Consider the following 20,015-nt stretch of genomic DNA (forward strand, 5'->3'; position numbering starts at 1 on the left):
CAGCCTAATAAGAAACAAAGAATAAGTAGTAAATAAAAGGTATTGGGGATCATTACTGTTATTGGATTAATAGTAGCAATAGAAGTAATAATAGTTTTTTTTCTGTTGAAAACAAGTAATTTGTGCTCATCAGCCTGATCTGAAAAAGGGAATGTATCATCATTTACAGAGTATTCAAAACAAACAAACAAAAACCAACAAGATAATTGTGTTAATCCACATGTTAACTGAAAAGAGGTTTGCAATACAAATATCTTTTTTAAATATTTGAAATTGTTTTTCTTATGAAGGTTTCTACTTCTGCTATAACATGTAGATCTAAAGGAGATATAAATATTCTACCCACTAGGATTGCTATAATAATATTTTAAGGTAAAGTAAGTGTTAACAAGGATGTGGAAGTATGGGAAACCCTGTACATTGATGCAAAATGGCTCAATCACTGTGGAAAACAGTTTGATGCTTGCTCAGAAAGTTGGACATAGAATTATCACATGACCATACAATTCCATTTCTGGTTATAAACCTCAAGGAATTGAAAAAAGGTACTCAAACAAGTTCACATACATTCATCTTCATAGTAGCACTACTTAAACAGCTCAAAGGTGGAAGCAGTCTAAATATCCATCAACGAATGAAAAGATAAACAAATTGTGATGCATACATACAATAGAATCTTGTTTAGTAATAAAAAAAAGTTAAGTATTGATACATGATATATTTATAGTGTGAATGAGCCTTGTAAACTTTATGGTAAGTGGAAGAAGCTAGACACAAAATTCACATGGTGTATGATTCTATTTACATAAAATATCCAGAGTAGATAAATCCATAGACAGGATGCAGATTGGTGGTTGCCAGGGGTTGGGGTAAAGGAAAAATATGGAGAAACTGTTTAATGGGTAAAAGTTTTACCTGGAGTGTTGGAAATATTTTAGTACTTAGAAGCAGTGGTTGCAAATTGTGAATGTGTTAAATGCCATGGAATGTTCACTTGTAAAGGGCTTAATTTTACATTACATAAATTTCATCTTAATAACTTATTTAATGAAAAATATACTGATTTATCACAACACAGATATAAGAAAAGCTTGAAATTTTAATAAATGGCTACACCACCATTGATGAACATGTGGAGAACTTGGATCACTCATACCCTGTGGTATGGGAATATAAAATGGTACTGTCACTCATGAAAATTCTTCCAGTTTCTTTAAAAAATGATATATATGACTACCATTTAATCCAGCAATTGCACTTCTGGAAATTCATAACAGATAAATTAAATTTAGTCTCACATAAAAAATCTGTATATGAATATCTAGCAACTTTATTCTAATAGTCAAAATCTGGAAGAAACCCAATTTTCCTTCAATGAGTTAATGATTTAACAAACTATGGCACATCCTTACCATGAAATATTACTCACCAAAAAAATGAATGAGCTAGTGATACACACAGCAATGTTCTGGATTACGGATTATTATTTTCTATGAGAATTATGTGAAGTAAAAAAAGGCAATCTCAAAAGGTTATATACTGTACGATTCCCTTTATATAACATTATTTAAAAGAAAAGTTATAAAATAAAAAAACAGATTACTGGTTTTAGACATTAAGGAGGCAATGTGGATGAGAGAGAGGATTCTCAAATGTTTATTCAGCCCATTCTCTCAGGTCCCAGACCACGGTAACTGGACTGGCACCCCAACCCCTTTTCCAATAGAAGGCAGTCAGCTGAGGCCACAAAACATTACATACATTCGCACATGTCATCAAATACCTGAGGGAAAGATCCTGGCTTTGGTTGGCAAACAAGGCACAGTCTAGGGACACCCCCTTTGGGGAAGGCACCAAGACACTAGTGCTGCACTATGAGCCAGCACTCCCTGATCACAGGGTGGGCAACGGGTCAAGAGGAACTCCAGAGAGAACCTAGACTCTTCCTTGCATCTACTATATCCTTGGCTTTGATAGGGGTAGGGTTGTCCTGAGACCTCATCCAAGACCCATAATGTGCAAACTTTCCCTCAAAATAAGGAACCTCTTCCCTTCAAACGTGGCCTTGTTCTGTTAGTAGGGTTTCAAAAATCTCACATCACAGCCATGAATTAAAGAGACTTCTGTTTGCTCCATCCATGCTGCAAGGCTGGGTGTAGCTTCAAAAATGTCTTGTGGATTGAGTCATTTCCCTGACAAAGACATGTTCATGTGAATGGGAACTCATTTGTAAATACGATCTTTGAATATGTTATTAGTTAAAATGAGGCTAGGCTGAACTAGGGAAGGCCTTCATCCAATATGACTTTAGACTGCATAAGCAAAGGAAAGTGGAACACAGTTAAAGACAGACTGGAAGAGAGATGGCCATATGACAGAGGCAAAGCCTAAGTTATAATTTGCTGACAAGCCACCTCTAGAACATACAGACCTTAAAAAAATAAAACTACATACAGACCTTGAAGAAAGCATGATCCTTCCAAAACCTTATTCAAGACTTCTATTCTCCAATGCTGAGACAATAATAAATTAATGGTTTTTAAGCCAACCAACCTTGGTACATTTTTCCAACAGCCCTGCAAAACTTAAACAAAAGACAACATGAAAAATCCTTGTGATGATAGAAATTTTCTGTATTTAATTGTATCAATGCTAATATTCTGGCCTTTTGCTTTGTAACATGTTACCACAGGGGGGAGGTGGGTAAATGGGATTTTTCTATATTTCTTTCCCGTGCATATAAATTTACATTACCTCAAAATAAAAGCTTAAAAAGTGGAAGGGAAAATAGTTTTTAAATAAATCAGTGATTTGAAATATCAGGGTATGGAGCAGGGATATGGAGAATAAAAAACTGGCAGGACTGTGTCTGAATGTTAGGTAAAACATATGTGTGGATATTTAGTGCATACTGAGGCAGCCTAAGGCAGAATCAAATTTCTCTTCATGGTACAAATTCTGGGAAAGAAACTGCTCAGTTGAAACCATATTCCTCAGCTTCCTGCTCCCTTGCATTTAGAAAGAATCATATGACCAATTCTAGCACATAGATGGTCACAGAAGGTTGAATATATAAATTTCAACCAAAGACTTAAGGGAAATGTGACTTCACATTTTCTTTTCTCCGTATTTTAAATTGGATGATGACTCATGCCAATTTTAGAAGTCTGCTTTCTAGATGACAGAGTCTTTGTAGTCCATAACCCTAGACTGTTGAGAATCCAGCACTGCTCACCTATACCTGGAATGCCACATAACTAATAAAATAATTTTTATGGTTTTAACCACATTTTTAAGAGCTATTTTTAGAGTGAATAGTGTAACCATTAAAAAATATTATAATTCACTACCTCCTTCTCACAAGAGGGACAGATCAAGGACAAAAGCTCTACGAAACGGAGACATTTTAAAGAAACTTCAGAAAACAAAACCACAGCAATGAAAATAAAACTAAAATGCCATGGCTTATTTGGCACTGTCACTTAAATTGAAAGTAGTATTTCTCACCAGCCCCACGTAATTAGAAACTGGTCTTTTATGTGGTGTAACTTCTTCACTTAATTAACTTTCAAGTTTTTGAAGATACTGTAGGTAAAAAATCTTTCTACCTTAAAATAAATAACAAAGAATATATTTTATCTGAATGTACAGTTGATTTGTTAATATAATCCCCATCATGCAAAGTGGGAAAAAGTAAGCATACAAATTAGTTCTCAATAAAGTAAAACCAAGCACTTTAGTACTTTTTTTAATCAAAAGACATGTATCAGGAATTGATGATGAAAATTACGTAAATTCCTTTTCAAGGAACCTTGAAAAAATTATCTCTGATACACATACATATACACACAGCATTTTTCTTATTTTCTAGAAAATAAAACAAATAATTAAAGATAATTCTTCATATATTCCTATGATATTTTAACAATATATTTACCAGCTAAAGTACAAAAGATTAGAAGTAATGAAAGCGGCCAAATTAACTTCTTTGGTGTCTCAAGGCAAAACTGATGAAAAATTATGAAAATAAAATTACAAGTCAAAACTTTGTCAGATATCTAAAATGTGACTGAAAGAGGGAACAGGAATCACAGATTTTAGTATTCAAAAGCTCAGAATTGCAGTTTTCCTTGTACCATTTTACCATTCAAGAGCTTCTCTTAAATACTGAGTTTTCATTTAGCAATCAGAAAAGAGTATTCACCTTTAAACTCTTCATGGTATGTCTGAGTTCAAAATCAGATCTCTAATCCAAATTCATGTCATAATATATTAAAACAAATAATTGACTTAGGGAGTTTTACTAATGAGGATGAGTCTATTTCCAGCATATTGATTATGAAGGAATCTCTTTAGGGCATATTAGACAAGAGCTTTGCACTGAATCTGCTCCCTGAGCAATTACCTGTAAGAAAGTTTGTAGACAGAACCAGAGGGACCTAATTTACACAAGCAATATGTAAGGATTATAATAAGAAGAATAGCGATAGATAAAATTTGTTACACAGGTATATCAGGACATTTGCTAACCATGCTGCATGCTTTATCTTGTTTATTGTGAAAATGAAGTAAGTGTTCATTATTATAGGATAAAAAATAGGGAAACTGAAGCATTGATAGATTTATCATATTGCCCGAATTATTAAATTATTAAAAGTTAAATCTGAGAATTGAATCTATATCTCTTTGACTCCATGCTCTTTCCCTTGTTTTTGTACTAATTTCAACAATTTTCTTTCTTCTCTCCTTTTAAACTTCTGACACACTGTGGTTGTGATCTATTCAAATGTGTTTACCTGTTTCTGTCTTTCTTTCACTGCTCCTTTTGAAGTGTCTTTCTACATGCTGGACTTCTATTTTAATCGTATTTCTATGATCATTATTTTACAAAGTTAGATTATCATATCATAATTATTGGACACCCCAAAAATATGTGCGCATTGGTATTTAATGAGATCCATGTGACTTTAAAAAAATAATTTATTAAAGTATATCACTCATACATAAACATACATAAATAATAATCATATAATAATAGTTGTGAACTTACAAAACAAACATATATAACATCACACAGGACTCTCACAATTCGCCCTACCACCAATAATTTGCATTGTTGTTAAACTTTTTAACTAATGATTAAAGAGCATTACTGGGAAGTGGACTTGGCCTAGTGGTTAGGGCGTCTGTCTACCACATGGGTCGTCCGTGGTTCAAACCCCAGGCCTCCTTGACCTGTGTGGAGCTGGCCCATGCGCAGTGTTGATGTGCACAAGGAGTGCCCTGCCACGCAGGGGTGTCACCCGTGTAGGGGAGCTGCACGCTCAAGGAGTGTGCCTCATAAGGAGAGCCGCCCAGTGCGAAAGAAAGTGCAGCCTGCTTAAGAATGACACCGCCCACATGGAGAGCTGACACAACAATATGATGCAAGAAAAAGAAACACAGATTCCCATGCCGCTGACATCAACAGAAGCGAACAAAGAAGATGACGCAGCAAATAGACACAGAGAACAGATAACCGGGGCTGGGGGTGGGGGGAAGGGGAGAGAAATAAATAAATCTTTAAAAAAAATAAAAAATAAAAATAAAGAGCATTATCAACATATTACTACTGATCTAAGTATTTTCCCTCAACCAATTCTATTATTATCTTTATATCATTTATATGTGAATATACATAACAATTAAGTGTATAGTAAAAGATTTGAACTTACAAAGCAAACATACAAACATCATACAGAAGTCCCATACATCAACTCTACACCAACACCATGCATTTTCATGAGACGTTTGTTACAAATTATGAAAGAATATTGTCAAAATCTTACTACTAATCATAGACCTTTTCTTATATTTGGTGTGTTTTTCCCCCAACACACCCTATTATTATTTTATATATATATTTTTATGACAGAAGTTGTAAACTTTATAAAACAATAATGCACATGTGCAGAATTCCCAAACAACACCCCTCCATCAACACAACACACTGTGGTTGAACATTTGTTGCCGATAATATAATCCGACTCTTACAATGTCCATTGTATACATTTGGCTCAAATTTTCCATACTACCTCAGTATCAACAAAGTACATCTTTTACATAGATGCAAGAATATTATATTATTACTGCTGGTCACAGTCCATAGATCACTCCAGCTGTATTTTTCCCATGATTCTCCGCATTCCAAACACCCTGCAGTAGTGATGTATATTTGCTCTACCTCACAAAGGACACTCTTACATATGTACCATCAACTACAATTCTCATCCACCTCTTGGTTTACTGTGCTATTCTGTTCTTAGATTATTCTCTAGCATTCTGTCAATTGGCATTTACATTCCTATACTACCAATTTCAGCCACATCCTCATTTATAAACTGGTTGTTACTCACTATGTGTTACCATCTTTTTATACATTTCCACACTTTAACAGTAAAGCTAATTAAAACTTCTATATACATTAAACATTAGTAGTCCATCTCAGTCATCCTCTTATCTCCTTTAAGAATCCACCACCTACTATCAGGTCCTGAAGATATTTTTCTACAATTTCTTCTACATGTTTTATAGCTCTTGCTTTTATTTTTAGGTTTTTGATTCATTTTGAGTTAATTTTTGGATAAGAGGTCCTCTTTCATTCGTTCTGCTATGGATATCCAATTCTTCAACATCATTTGTTGAATGGATTGCTCTGCCTGAGCTGTGTGTGTTAGACAAGCTAGTCAAAAATCACTTGACCATACATGTGAGGGTCTGTTTCTGATCTGTAATTTGGTTCCATTGGCCTATGTGTCTGTCTTCATGCCAGTACCATGATGTTTTTACCACTACAGGTAGGAAATATGATTTAAAGTCTGGAGATGAAGGTTTGCTTTTCCTTTTAAAGACTTTTCTGGCTATTCAGGACCCCTTACCCTTCCAAATAAATTTAATAATCACGTTTTCAAAAAAATGCTGGTGAAAATTTTATCAGGATTGCATTGACTCTATATATCGATTTGAGTAGAATTGACATCTTAATGATATTTAGTCTTCCAATCCATGAGCATGGAATGTTCTTCCAGTTATTTAGGACTTTTTTGATTTCTTTTAACATTGAGTTGCAGTTTTCTGAATACTAGTGCTTTACTTTGTTGGTTAAGCTTATTCCTGACTATTTGAGTTTTATCTGTCATAATTTATTTTCACCTCTCTTTGACACTTTTAGTTATTTTTATTGACATAATTTTCATTCCTAGACTCTCTTTCAGGTCTCTCTCTCTCATCTTTTCTTTTCAGGATCTTGCACACCCTTTAGAGTTTCAGAAAAATCTGGTCTCTTGCTTAGAAATTCTCTCAGTTTCTGTTTATCTGTGAATATTCTAATCTCACCCTCATTTTTGAAAGACAGTTTTGCTGGATATAAGATTCTTGGCATCGAAGTTTCTCTTGTAGTACCTTACACATATCAGATCACTGTCTTCTTGCCTCCGTGTGAGAAATCAACACTTAATCTTATTACGTATCCTTATATGTTATGCATTGCTTTTCTCTTGTTCTCAGAATTCTTTCTTTGTCTGTGGCATTTGACATTCTGATGAGTATGTGTCTTAGAGTTGTTCTATTTGGATTTTTTTGGATGGGAATATGTTCTGCTTCTTGGACATGGATATTATGTCCTTCAATGGCATTGGGAAATTGTCTATCATTATTTCTTCGAATATTCCTTCTAACCCTTTTACCTTCTCTTCTCCTTCTGGGAAACCCATGACACATACGTTTCCATGCCTTTTGCTGTCAATTATTTCCCTGAGACCCTGTTCAATCTTTTCCATTCTTTTCTTCATCTGTTCTTTAGTATGTTCACTTTCAGAGGCCATTTCTTCAAGGTCACCAGTCCTTTCTTCTGCCTCCTCAAATCTGCTATTATATGATTCTAATGTTTTAAAATTTCATTTATTGTACCTTTTATTCCCTAAGATCTGTTATTTTTCTATGTATGCTTTCAAATTCTTCTTTGTGCTCATCCAGTCTCTTCTTAATATCCTTAATCTCTTTAGCCATTTCATTGAATTTATTAAGAAAGTTTGTTTGAACTTCTATGATTACTTGTCTCAATGCTTTTGTGTCATCTGGCAGCTTATCTAGTTTCTTTAACTGGGCCATAGCTTCCTATTTCTTGGCGTGGATTGTAGTTTTTTTGTCAATGTCTTGGCATCTGGCTTACTAGAGTATTTATTCTGTGCATAGTTTTTCTCTTTAGTTTAGGGCTTCCTGTCCCTTTTTCCTTGCTGCTGTGCAGTAGCAGCCAAGGATGTAGTTGGTGCTATAAGCTATGGAGGCTCAAGCTGCTCTCATTGTGCCAGTGACCAATGAAGCTTCTCCCAACTTTCTCCTTTGTCATTGGTGGGGACAGAGTTACAGCTGTGTGGAATGATCCAAGTTGTGCAGACCTTGATTGCAGTTGTCCACAGAGACAATGAAGCTTCATGACCCTTTCTCTCCTGCTTTGGTTGGGAATGGAGCTGCAGGTGTGAGCAGCAATCTTTGCAGTGCAGGTCTGAGATGACCTCAGTTGCCCTGGTAGACTTCTAATTTTCAGTCTGTGCCAGCCAAAGTTACCTGCAGTTATCTGGATAGGCTGATGCAGGGCCTGCCAGCCTCTTCCCTGACAGACTGGGCTCTAACCTCATCTAGGGCTGCAGACATATCTGGGTGAAAGAAACTGGTTCCTACCATCACTGTGATCTTCAGTCAGCTCAGCATCCCCTCAGGTTGGGGGTGAAGTCAAAATGGCAGCCACCAACTTCTTTTGGACCAGGGCAGATTCACACCCCAGCTGTTCCCACAGTTACATCTTAGCCAGCCAGATCTACCACTCAGTTGCTGAAATTGGCAGCCAACCATCTTCTCCTCCCCTGTTTTTGGAAAATGGGGCTTCCAATTTCAGCCACAGAATAGCTCCTGGATTGGCTCATGCCACCAGAGTAGGATAATCACAGGCCTCCATGGCTTGGCTGATAATTTCCCGGAGAGGCTGATGCAGGTCCTCACAGCTTCCTCCCTGCTGGAGGTGGCACTGGGCCTCAGACTAGAGCTGCAACCTAACCTGGATGGAAAGAAGCTGGTCCCTACCAGTACTATGATTTTCAGTCTGCCCCACTTCCCCTCATGCAGGCGTGGATTTAAGTTGGCATCTATTGACCTATTTCTGACTTGGACAGGCTCAAACTTTAGCTGTTCTCAGGATTATACTTCAGTCTGCTGAATTTATTCACCAGTAGCTGAAGTCAGTGCCCAACCTTCTCTTCCTCCCCCATTTTTGGGAAGTGGAGCTTTCTATTACAGCTGCAGAACAGCTCCTGAGGTGGCTTGTGCCTCTAGTGGAGGATGGGCACTAGCCTCTGTGGCATGGAGCACTCTATTTACAAGTCTTCTCTGCAAATGGGCAATCTCCTCCTTCCATTTGTTCAAGGATGTCACAGTATACTCTTCTGGCCTCCTCTAGCTCCCAAACATGTGCTTCTGCTATCTCCGGATAGCTCTCGCTGTTTACTAACTGCTCTGTAGCTGAAGATGACTCTAGGAGCTCCTTACTTTGCCACCATCTTGCTGGTTGTCCCAAGATCCATGTGATTTTGAGATAAGGGCAATAGGGTTATCTGCTAACCATAATTTATCCTCAGTGAACACATGTTCATGAATATCAGCAATGTTATAATAGGGTCAGAAGGTCTGACTGGGTGTATTAGTTTCTTGTAGCTGCTGAGATAAACTGCCACAAACTGGATGACTTAAATCAGCATCTTTTTTTCCCCCTTTTGTAGTTCTAGGGGCCAGAACCCTCTGGAGGTGCTAGGGGAGAATCCTTCCTTTTACTTCCAGCTATTGGTAGCTGTTAGCTTTCCTTGACTTGCTTGGCTTGTGGTCATATCACTCCAATCTCTGCCTCTGTCTTCTCATTACCTTTATTTCTGTGTGTGTCAAGTCTCCCCTGTGAGTCTTGTTTAAGGACACTTGTCATTGGATTTAGGGTCTACCAGGATAATCCAGGATGAACTCTTCATCTCAGAATCCTTAATATAATTACATTTTCAGAGATTTCTTTTCCAAATAAGATAACATTCATAGTTTCCATGAATTAATATGTGAACATACTATTTTTGGAACCATCATTCATCTCACTAAATTGGGTACCTGAAAGTAGCATGAATCCTTTGAAAATATATAGGACACAGACTTACTAGCCAGTGATTGTAATACTGGAATAAACCAAATGAAACACAACACTCAATTAATGGTATTAACCCAAAGCATCAAACCTGAAGAATCTCACACTGAAATACACTAACACATAAATTTTAGAGAAATCCTTATATGTAGGGACACTAACAATGTCAAAAAATTCCATGCAGCATCACAGAAAACAAACTTACATTGTTATTACTCTAGCTGTTTTGGGGAATATATTTTCTTTTTTATCAAGACAGAGCACTCATGCTATAGAGCATATAAATCTAAAATGTACAAATCCATTGTTTTGACATGTGTATGAATATATCTGTGTGCTCATCACACAGATCTAGATAGAGAACATTTCTAACTCTCTTGAAAGCTTCCTCATGTCCCTCTCTAGTCAATAGCCCCTCAAGGAAAACAACTTCCTATGTATCTATCACTAGATTGGTTTCATATAAGCAGATTAACATAAATAAAATCAATTATAAATTAAATTGATACCAATTCATAAAAGTAATATGTTTAGGTTTACATAAATAAAATCATGGAATTGGTGCAAAGGTATATAAGACAGATTTTGTTTGAGCAAATATAAAACAATTCTGACTTTATCCTACATTGGAATAATGTTGCCCTTTTTTTTCTTTTTGCCATTGAACAGCATGTCCTTCATTTGAAAAATAGTTGTGTACATATACAAAAGATGTATTATTTACTTGGACTACAAATGAAGCTTTGTGCACATATAGTTTATTCATTTATTTATACAACACACACTGAGCGAAAGAACATTGTATAAGCAACAGTGTCACAATGGATAAAATTGCAAATGAACAATAGCATGTTGCCTGCCTTCAAAGAGCTTAGAGCCTAGTGATGTAGCAAGTCATAATCAAATTTATAATTATCAATGTACATAAGTTCAAGGAAAAACCTGTGGTATTTTGAGAATGTAACAAGGAACCTGATCTAAAATGGCAAGGGAGTTGAGCTGGAACTGTGCTAATTATACTTTAATTAAGTACAGCAGAATCCAAAAAAGAAAAAAAGAACATTTTAATGTGAGATAATAGTACGGGTAAGGAGTGAATATGATATGTTTATGTCCTGAAAAAGAAGCCAGTGATCTAGATTGTGAAAATTAGGTGTTCCTTCTCATGGCCCAAGTAAAATTCTACAGATTTACATCATTTTAATTTATTTTATAACATTAAATAACTTGAGCAGGCACTGGAAAAGCAGACAAAATAAGGCAAAATATTCATGAGACAAAACGGACCTTGATTGAACATTGTATCCTCCAATTTACACTTCTCAAAATTGTACCTTTTCATTACTTCCCACCATCTCGATTCCCTCCTTAAAATTTCCGTACCACTGTACATATTCATGTTAACTTACGTTAAGAAATGTATCTTTTCAGGTCTTATATAAAATGCTTTTGAAACTTTATAAGTAAGATTATAGAAGTCATTGAAAACTTGTGATGTAGTGAAAATATGTGAAAAAAAAGCAGAGTCATTGTTCAGGGACTGGTTCAGGGATTATACTATATAAATTTACATAAATCATCTAATATGAGGCCAAATTGAATGGACCAACTAGTGATAAACCTGTTTCCAAAACAGAATAAAAAAGTCAATTTCTACTTCGATAGTGCCTTATTCCACCATTAGATCGTCCCCCTTTGTTAATAGTTCACAATACTTAGACTGAAATCTATTTCAACCCTTAGATTCTCCAGGAGCTTACTTTAAGCCAGACACCATCTAATTCTAATTTGACCAGTGGATTTACATCTGCCTGAAGTGTTAGGAGCTACAGCGTCGAGTAAGTAGTGTTGGTTATATTGAAATCAATGGCCTGATACGGTTTATTCCTCTAGTATCACATTGAATGGCAGCACCATCTCAAAGTTATACCTGCTTTAATGTGATGGTACTAAGGTGGCAAGATAGCTCAGAACTTGAAGGACCAACCCAGATCATGTTGGCAAAAACATGCATTAGAACAATTTCTAAGGAGGATCATTGGCAACATGCATCAAAATTTCAAATATGTGTTCCCCTTTGAGTCACTAATGTCATTTGGAAATTCATTCGTATATACAACACTGACACATATACACACAAGAACAAATTTTTCTATCTCTTTATTAGCAAAAATCTATAAATAGCCTAAAGCTCTATCAATCAAGAATTGGCCAGATATATTTTAATTTATTGATATGATGGGATATTTAACAACCACTAAAATACTGATGCATAAATGTTCATGAGGCAATGTTGCTTGAGTATGTGCATTTCTACACAAGATTTAAAAATTATCCACCAGGTTCCAAGTATCTCTTTGATAATGGATGACAGAGGGTAAGTTTGACTCAAGGGCCAACCATGACTATTGAAATCATGTCTTGTAGGCAATTGCCCTTTCAGGCCACTTGTAAGGCAGATAGGAGAGTCAAAATGCCACTTAAAAATCAAAAGTAATTTGCAAGAAAAACACTGATAATGTAGATTTTATTTATTTAACTATATCACATATATCTAAATGTCTGAATGTGGTATTTTGGGGGAAGGAAAGGCAATTTAAAAGTAAATAAAAGCATGTGACCTATGTAATCTGCTAAAATTAAAAAGACTAAAGTTGATATTAAGATGTAGGTGTTCTAATTCCAGGTCTATGAGTAATTAAGTTTATGACCTTAACCAAGTTATTTTGTGTCCTAATTTAGAAAATGAAAATAAAAATATTTATGTCCAGCCAGATCTAGATAAATGGTTAAGGAATATTGACTATATACTTATAAACTATAATAAGTTATATTAAGCACTCCCTGATAAATAATATTCTAATCAACTTGAATTTTTAAATTATTTCTTGGTTAAAGAGTAGTACATTTTTCAACCTTGCACTATATGTATTCCTTTAGTGTTAACACAGTTTTGAATTACTTGAGAATTAGTGCTTGTCAACAAAAGCTGCTTTCTTTTTGTAAATAGTTTAAAACCAGAATTTTTAGTATAAGTAAGTTCTCTGCATTGACATTTTTCACAGTGCCTGACAGGATATCAACCTAAATATTAAACTTTACATTCTCCTGAATATATTTTGTATTTTTAAATTGCTGAAAAGCAAATTTTCGTATAGCTTTGTGGTATGTATAGTACATAGCTTTTTTTACAGAAATTTATGAATAATAATTTATACAGGTGTACTTTATAATATCAAAGGCCAATAAGAACCCAAATTGCCCACTTGTTCTTTTAACCTCTATCTTAGTTTCCTAGAGCTGTCAAAACAAAGAACCACAAATAATTGTGGCTTAAAACAACAGAAATTTATTGCTTCTCAGTTCTAGAGACTAGAAGTCCAAAATGAAGATGTCAGCAGGGCCATGCCCTCTCTGAACCCTGCAAGAGAGACTCCTTCCTTGTCTTTTCCTAGTGTCAGGTGGTTTTTCAAAATTCTTGGAATTCCTTAGTTTGCAGCTGCAACACTTCAATCTCTTGCCTCCATTGTCCCATGATGCTGCCCTTTCATCTATCTATCTGTGTCTGTGTCCAATTCTCTTCTTATAAGGCAACCAGTTATATTATTATATGGCCCACCCTAATCCAGTTTGGCTTCATCTTAACTAATCACATTTTCAAAGACCCTGTTTTCAAGTAAGACTGCATTTATAGGACTGGGGATTAGGACTTGAACATATATATATTTTTTTAAGTGGGAAAAACACAGTCCTACATATCTAATATTACATTTCCTGGCAGTATAATGTCCCTTAGAAGTTCCAGAAACTTGGAGAACCCCTTGCATTCCCTCAGAGAACAGCACATCCACCAGGTCTGCAATGTTTCCATCATTGATCACTGTGATTATCTGGTGTCTATTTTATTTGGAGGCAGACTAACAGGGTTTAAATCCTGCCTCCCTAGTTAGTTGCTCAGTGACCTTGGGCTACTTACTTATTCTCCTACGCCTTAGCTTTGCTTTAATTTCTTCATATATAAATGGAGATGGCATTAATAACTCCTCCATGGGATTGTTTGGAAGATTCAGTGAGTTAAACAAGCACTTAGAAGAGTACCTGGTACTTTGTAAATATTTAACAAAAGCGAGTAAGTGATGCTGCTGCTGCTGCTGCTGATAAAGATGATGGTGTGGTTTCAATCTGCTGCCTAAATATTTTGTGCTACCACACATTGTAGCAAAGGGATAAAACTGCTGTTGATGTGTAGCTTTTTGGAAAGATAATGGTAGAGGTCAGGAATGGGAGAGTGAAACACTCCGTTCTGTCATGTACCAGAAACTAAGCCCAAACTTGGCTATGAATTGAGAAAAATGGCCAAGTAAAAGAGCAAGAGTTAACTATCTATTACTTTTGAAGAAGATACATATGATATGAAATGAACTCATGGCATGGTAACCACTTGTATATATATCTATATTAAATTTTCTTTTCCGATCTCTAATGTATAGATTATGATCCTCTTAAAATTTGTTGAATTCAGTTGAATTTCATACATGAACCACAACTTCTTATTCAGATGTCCAAGGAACACAGTCCTGTGTTCCCTCTTTCTATTACTCATGTATTTAATTATATCTCAACTTTAGAACTAAGTACGTTAGCAAGTAGATAAATCCTGTAATTTTTGTAATGCTTATCTAAAGTTGGCATTGTGTGAATATTTTATTTATGACTCTGCAAACATCAGAAAACACTCCTTTTGAAAGCAACCCAACCTTGAAATAAATGAAGGGGATTGTAGCCATATTACGATGATCAGGGATTGATCCCTTATCACCCAAGCTCTGTTAGGTCTTCTTGAACTGCACTGTCTCTTTTGAAAACAAGACATATATAACCCAACACCTCTTTCAAATCCCAGGGACCAAAACAACAAATCTCCAGAGGATGTTTTGAACTGGAGACAATGTTACAATTCACTCCCAAGAGTAAGAATGAAAAAGAGGGCTGACTGAATTAAGTCCCAAAAGCCACTACAGGAAACATGACTTGAAAGAGTATGTTAATCAAGCATAGGAGAGATAAGTAGACTATAGTATATGGATGGGAACATAAAAATGAGAGTAATAATGCAATATCAATAACTCATGATGCTGTAGATACTGAAATGGAGTAACCCAGATCTCCCATTCCCACTCACCACTCACCCACTCCAATACAATCACCACAGAATAAGAAATAAGTGAGCATGGAAATATGTTAAAATAACTAGTGAACTTTTTTCAACAAGCTGTATGTACATCAAATGCATAAAATAGCTAACAGCCTTAGAACATATAATATGCGATATGTATCATATAGAAAATATTGTACACATTAACTCATTTAATTCTTAGAACAATCCTGTTCAGTTGTGCTCTTTATCTTCATTCTATAGATGATGAAATTGAGACAGAGAGGATAAGTGATTTACCCATGAAAAGTTGGATGCTAGAATATGATCACTAAAATGTTTCATATTGACTCACTGCTATTTTTCCATATACACCTATCACAAATCAAAGTAGACATATATATGCAATAGGAAATCTGCATTAGACTGATAAGCAGCCTGTTCTATTTTCTACCCTGAAGGTAGCAAGGTTCCTGAGGAAACTAAACTGTTAATGAGTCATCTATGAATAAACTGCAAATTTCTCTTTCTAGTGCCTCTCTCAATCTGGCATCTTTCACAAATGCTAAATAAATTTTCAAAGACAACAAACAACAAGCAAAGAGAAGTCGTGGCAGGTGCTTGTTTATTTTGCCTTGTAAGCTGTAGCTGTAAACTTACACTTCTATCACTGAGCAATTGAGTAGATAATTCCAGTCAATATGGGTGAGAAATTTTAAAATATTCAGAGGCCCCTTGAAACTGAAACTATTACCTTTATGCACAGCTTTCAGTCCCGTCTACAATGTTACCAGCAGGTAACTTGTATAGGACTTAATCTCCATGTAACTTCTAACCTCTTTCCAGTAAACTGTTGAATCCAGTATGCTTCTGTCTTTAAATCTGCAACCCATGGTTTACTTGTAAAAGACCTGCCTAAAATTTCTAGATGTTTTCACATTGTATTTTCAAGGAATCAGAAATGTCTCCTAGTATGCTCAGTAAAGATTCCATTCTCATTGTATGAATGGGTTTTTCTTATACCATGGCCTGTCTCCCAGGTGGTCTTGTATATTTTGGCCCAGGCATGTAATTCATTGGGCTTTCTTTCCTTTTGCAGTCAAACGTTATTGATCCAGTAGAACTGGGAGTAAATAAAGTAACCAGCAGAACCGCACAACATAATCGCTTTTAAGATCCAAACCAATTTTAGTTATTGTAATTAGAGGATTCTACTCCCCACTGAGCATGCTGTCGTAATACTATTGCTGTCGAACTTAATTGACCAGCTTTTCCAACATTTTAAGGCTGCATACTAAGTTGAGCTTTAACAACTGAAATATTAAATATTAAAAAAAGGAAAGAAACAAAGAAAGGAAATATATCCATTACCTCATTCTAAAGAACAAATTCAAATTTACTTGGGAATTCAACCTAGTGATTGGAAAAGGAAATTGACTCACCAAATATCTGAATTGGGACTATAGAGGAATATGCATAATTAAAGGAAACAAGGACAACAATATGATTCAAAACCATCTAATATGCAATGTAATTATACCCAGTCCTATTCTTCATGTGTCTAGTCCAAAATTTCACTCTCTCACATTATTTGGTTTGAGTAAAAATGTGCAGGTAATGGCTAATTAGGTCCAGGCAAAAATGGCTCTTTTGAAGCACATTGTTGTGTAAAGGTTTTGTCTGTTCATCTGAGTTACTCTAAAAATAAATGCACAAACATCACTAGAAATAAAAGAAAGAATGCCATCTTTTCATTGTGGAATTATGGACACAATATTAAATAATAATTTAAAATAGGTTATTGCTAATACTTCTAAAATAGTAATATTTTTGGCTGTGAATGTTTTCTTTTACTTAGAAGCATTTTTTGCTCACCAATGCCATGTCATGCATAACATGAACTTTTAAGAACAGAGCACACTAGTGGTAATTTTCTCAAACATTTCATCACCTTCATTACCATAATAATTAACTCCAAATGATTTACCCCACATCTGCTTCATTAAACTCCTATATTTTGGACTACAGCTGCTGATATGTTGCTAATATTTGAACTATTCTGAGAAAAAATTATCAGGTTCTTCATAACAGCTATATTCTCTTCATATCTACTTGAAATGACAGACTGCAATCATTTTTAAGATTGCTCAACACAACCTAAGAACAGCCTAAGAAATGTACAGATGTTTGATTCAAAATATGAAGTAGTAACAGAGTAGTAACAATGACCCCAGGGCATACTTAAATACTCCACATAATTTTTCAGTGATTTTGCATCCATTTTTTCCATTTACCTTTAGAATAATACTGAACAAATTTTTCATAGACACAAACAGTTAATTAGCAAAATAACCATTAAAAATCAGATCTGTATATCTTTTACAATTGTACACATTAGTTGAAAAAATAGATATAACTTTTATGTTATTGGGACCCACAATTTTTCAAAATATAATAAAAAATGCTGCCACAAAAAGACTACATAACTACAGGAATTTTATACATTATCGTGTCCACAATATAAGCACTCTAGCTCAATTTTAAGAACATCTATTCTACTGCATATTGGTAGAGATGGTCTTTTCATCTCAGAGAAAATTATAAGTAAGTCATTCATTTAAAAACAGGAAGATCATTTGGCTAAAATTTATAATATCTTGTTTTGGTTGTAATTTAGTTTTGTGATAATGCATCAACATGATCAATGATTCCTTTCATTTTTAAAAAAAATTTATTGTATTTTTTGAAAATACATGATAACAAAAAATGTTACATTAAAAAATACAAGAGGTTTCCATATACCCCACCCTCCACCTCTCTACTCCTCCCACATCAACAACAACTTTCATCATTGTGGCACATTCATTGCATTTGGTGAATACATTTCGGAGCACTGCTGCACTGAATGGATTATAATTTACATTATAGTTTACACTCTCTCTCTGTACATTCAGTGGGTTATCACAGTAGTTACTGAGGACAGGGAGAGGGAAGAAGAGATGTGATGTGGGGGCATTTTCAGGACTTGGAGTTGTCCTGAATGATATTGCAGGAACAGATGCTGGACATTTTACATTCTTTCAAGTTTTTTGTTTGCTGGTTGATTTGTTTTTGGTTTTAGATTTCCACTCCATAGATTTTAAGGGACTATTACTCTGTAATAGAATGCACAAAATAAAGTTATTTCTATCTTTGAGCCTTTCAAAGTAGGTTTATTCTTATGAAATAAAAATTTTCTGTAATTGGAAGAAATTCTTTATTCAAAATTCCTAAAGTGAGAAATGTAGCAGGGAAAATATTCACAGCACTATTCCAATAAAAATATTATCTTATATTAATATAAGATTATCTTATATTATAAGATATATCTTATATTAATGTATGTTAGAGCTGTAAAGGTCCATTACATCCCTTTTATCATGTGTAGTTTTATTGTAAATTACAAAGCATGCATGGGGATTATTAAATTGTATGTTTAATAGTGAAAGATGATGTTTGCCTCTGAAGGGAAAGTGAAACTAAAAAGGCCCATTTAAGTCTCCCTTCTGTAAGATCGGCCTTCGTAAGCACAAACTCCTGTAGGATCTGACATTATTTCTATGGAGATTACTATAGATCCCATTAAAATACTTGAGTAAATTGCTTGTGAGTGAACTATATTGTGATAAGTTTTATGAAAAAAACTCCAGTTAGTTCTCCATGATCTGGGGTCTTTGAATTTATTACTTCTGATTGCGTCAGTGCTACGTAGCTATCTTTATGTCTAGGCTGCCAAAACTTGTTGCTCATATAATCCTTGATTTCCTACCTTGCTTTTCCTTACCCTTAGGTCTTTGTATTCTCTGTAAGATACCTTTATCAGTCTTCTCTATTAGATCCATTCTATTAAAGTCAAGTCCCATCTTGAGTACCCATAAGTGATTTAGAGAAAATTGTTATTGTAATAATGCATTCATTGGAGGGTATTTTAGGCTCAGTATTCAATTTTGAAGAATAGAATGATATTTGGCTAGGCCAGGAAAAAGTATTTTACTTTGACACAAGGCAATAAGAAACCACCATGAATTCTTGAGTAGGGCTGAAAACAGTTTGAAAAAAATATTGTCTGTGGCCAGTTTCACAAACTATTCTTTCCCTTCTAAATTTCTTCAGCTATAAAATGACACTAACAATCTAAATCTTCCCTGCAGGGACTTTCTGAGGTATAACGAATGATGCAAAATCATGCTAAAAACAAAACAAAGCGCAGAGATTTCACATTTACTATAAATTGTCATAATAAGACAAGAATATAAGCAAAAAGGACACATTTGCACAGTCATATATTGGATTATTTCACTTCTCCCTTTGAACAGGAATAGAATTGTCAAGGAAAGCATTTGTGTGTGTGTGTGCCTTATTATATCCTTATTGAAGCTAGTCTTGCTTTTCAGATTCACAAAGGGGAAAACAACATTCCTTTTATTCATTTATTTAAAAATAGTACTCCAGAAGTTGAATTACCTGACAGATGAAGGAAAAATTACAAGATACTCTGCAGATGTCAATTAGAAATATTTGCCACTATGTTATTTCCTTCTAAGGCAAAATATTAGAACTGTAGAAAAACAAAGTTAAACCCTAAGGGTTTTGAAGAAAGATTGAAAA

Source organism: Dasypus novemcinctus, chromosome 2 (assembly GCF_030445035.2).
Source record: "Dasypus novemcinctus isolate mDasNov1 chromosome 2, mDasNov1.1.hap2, whole genome shotgun sequence".
NCBI classification, from domain to species: Eukaryota; Metazoa; Chordata; class Mammalia; order Cingulata; family Dasypodidae; genus Dasypus; species Dasypus novemcinctus.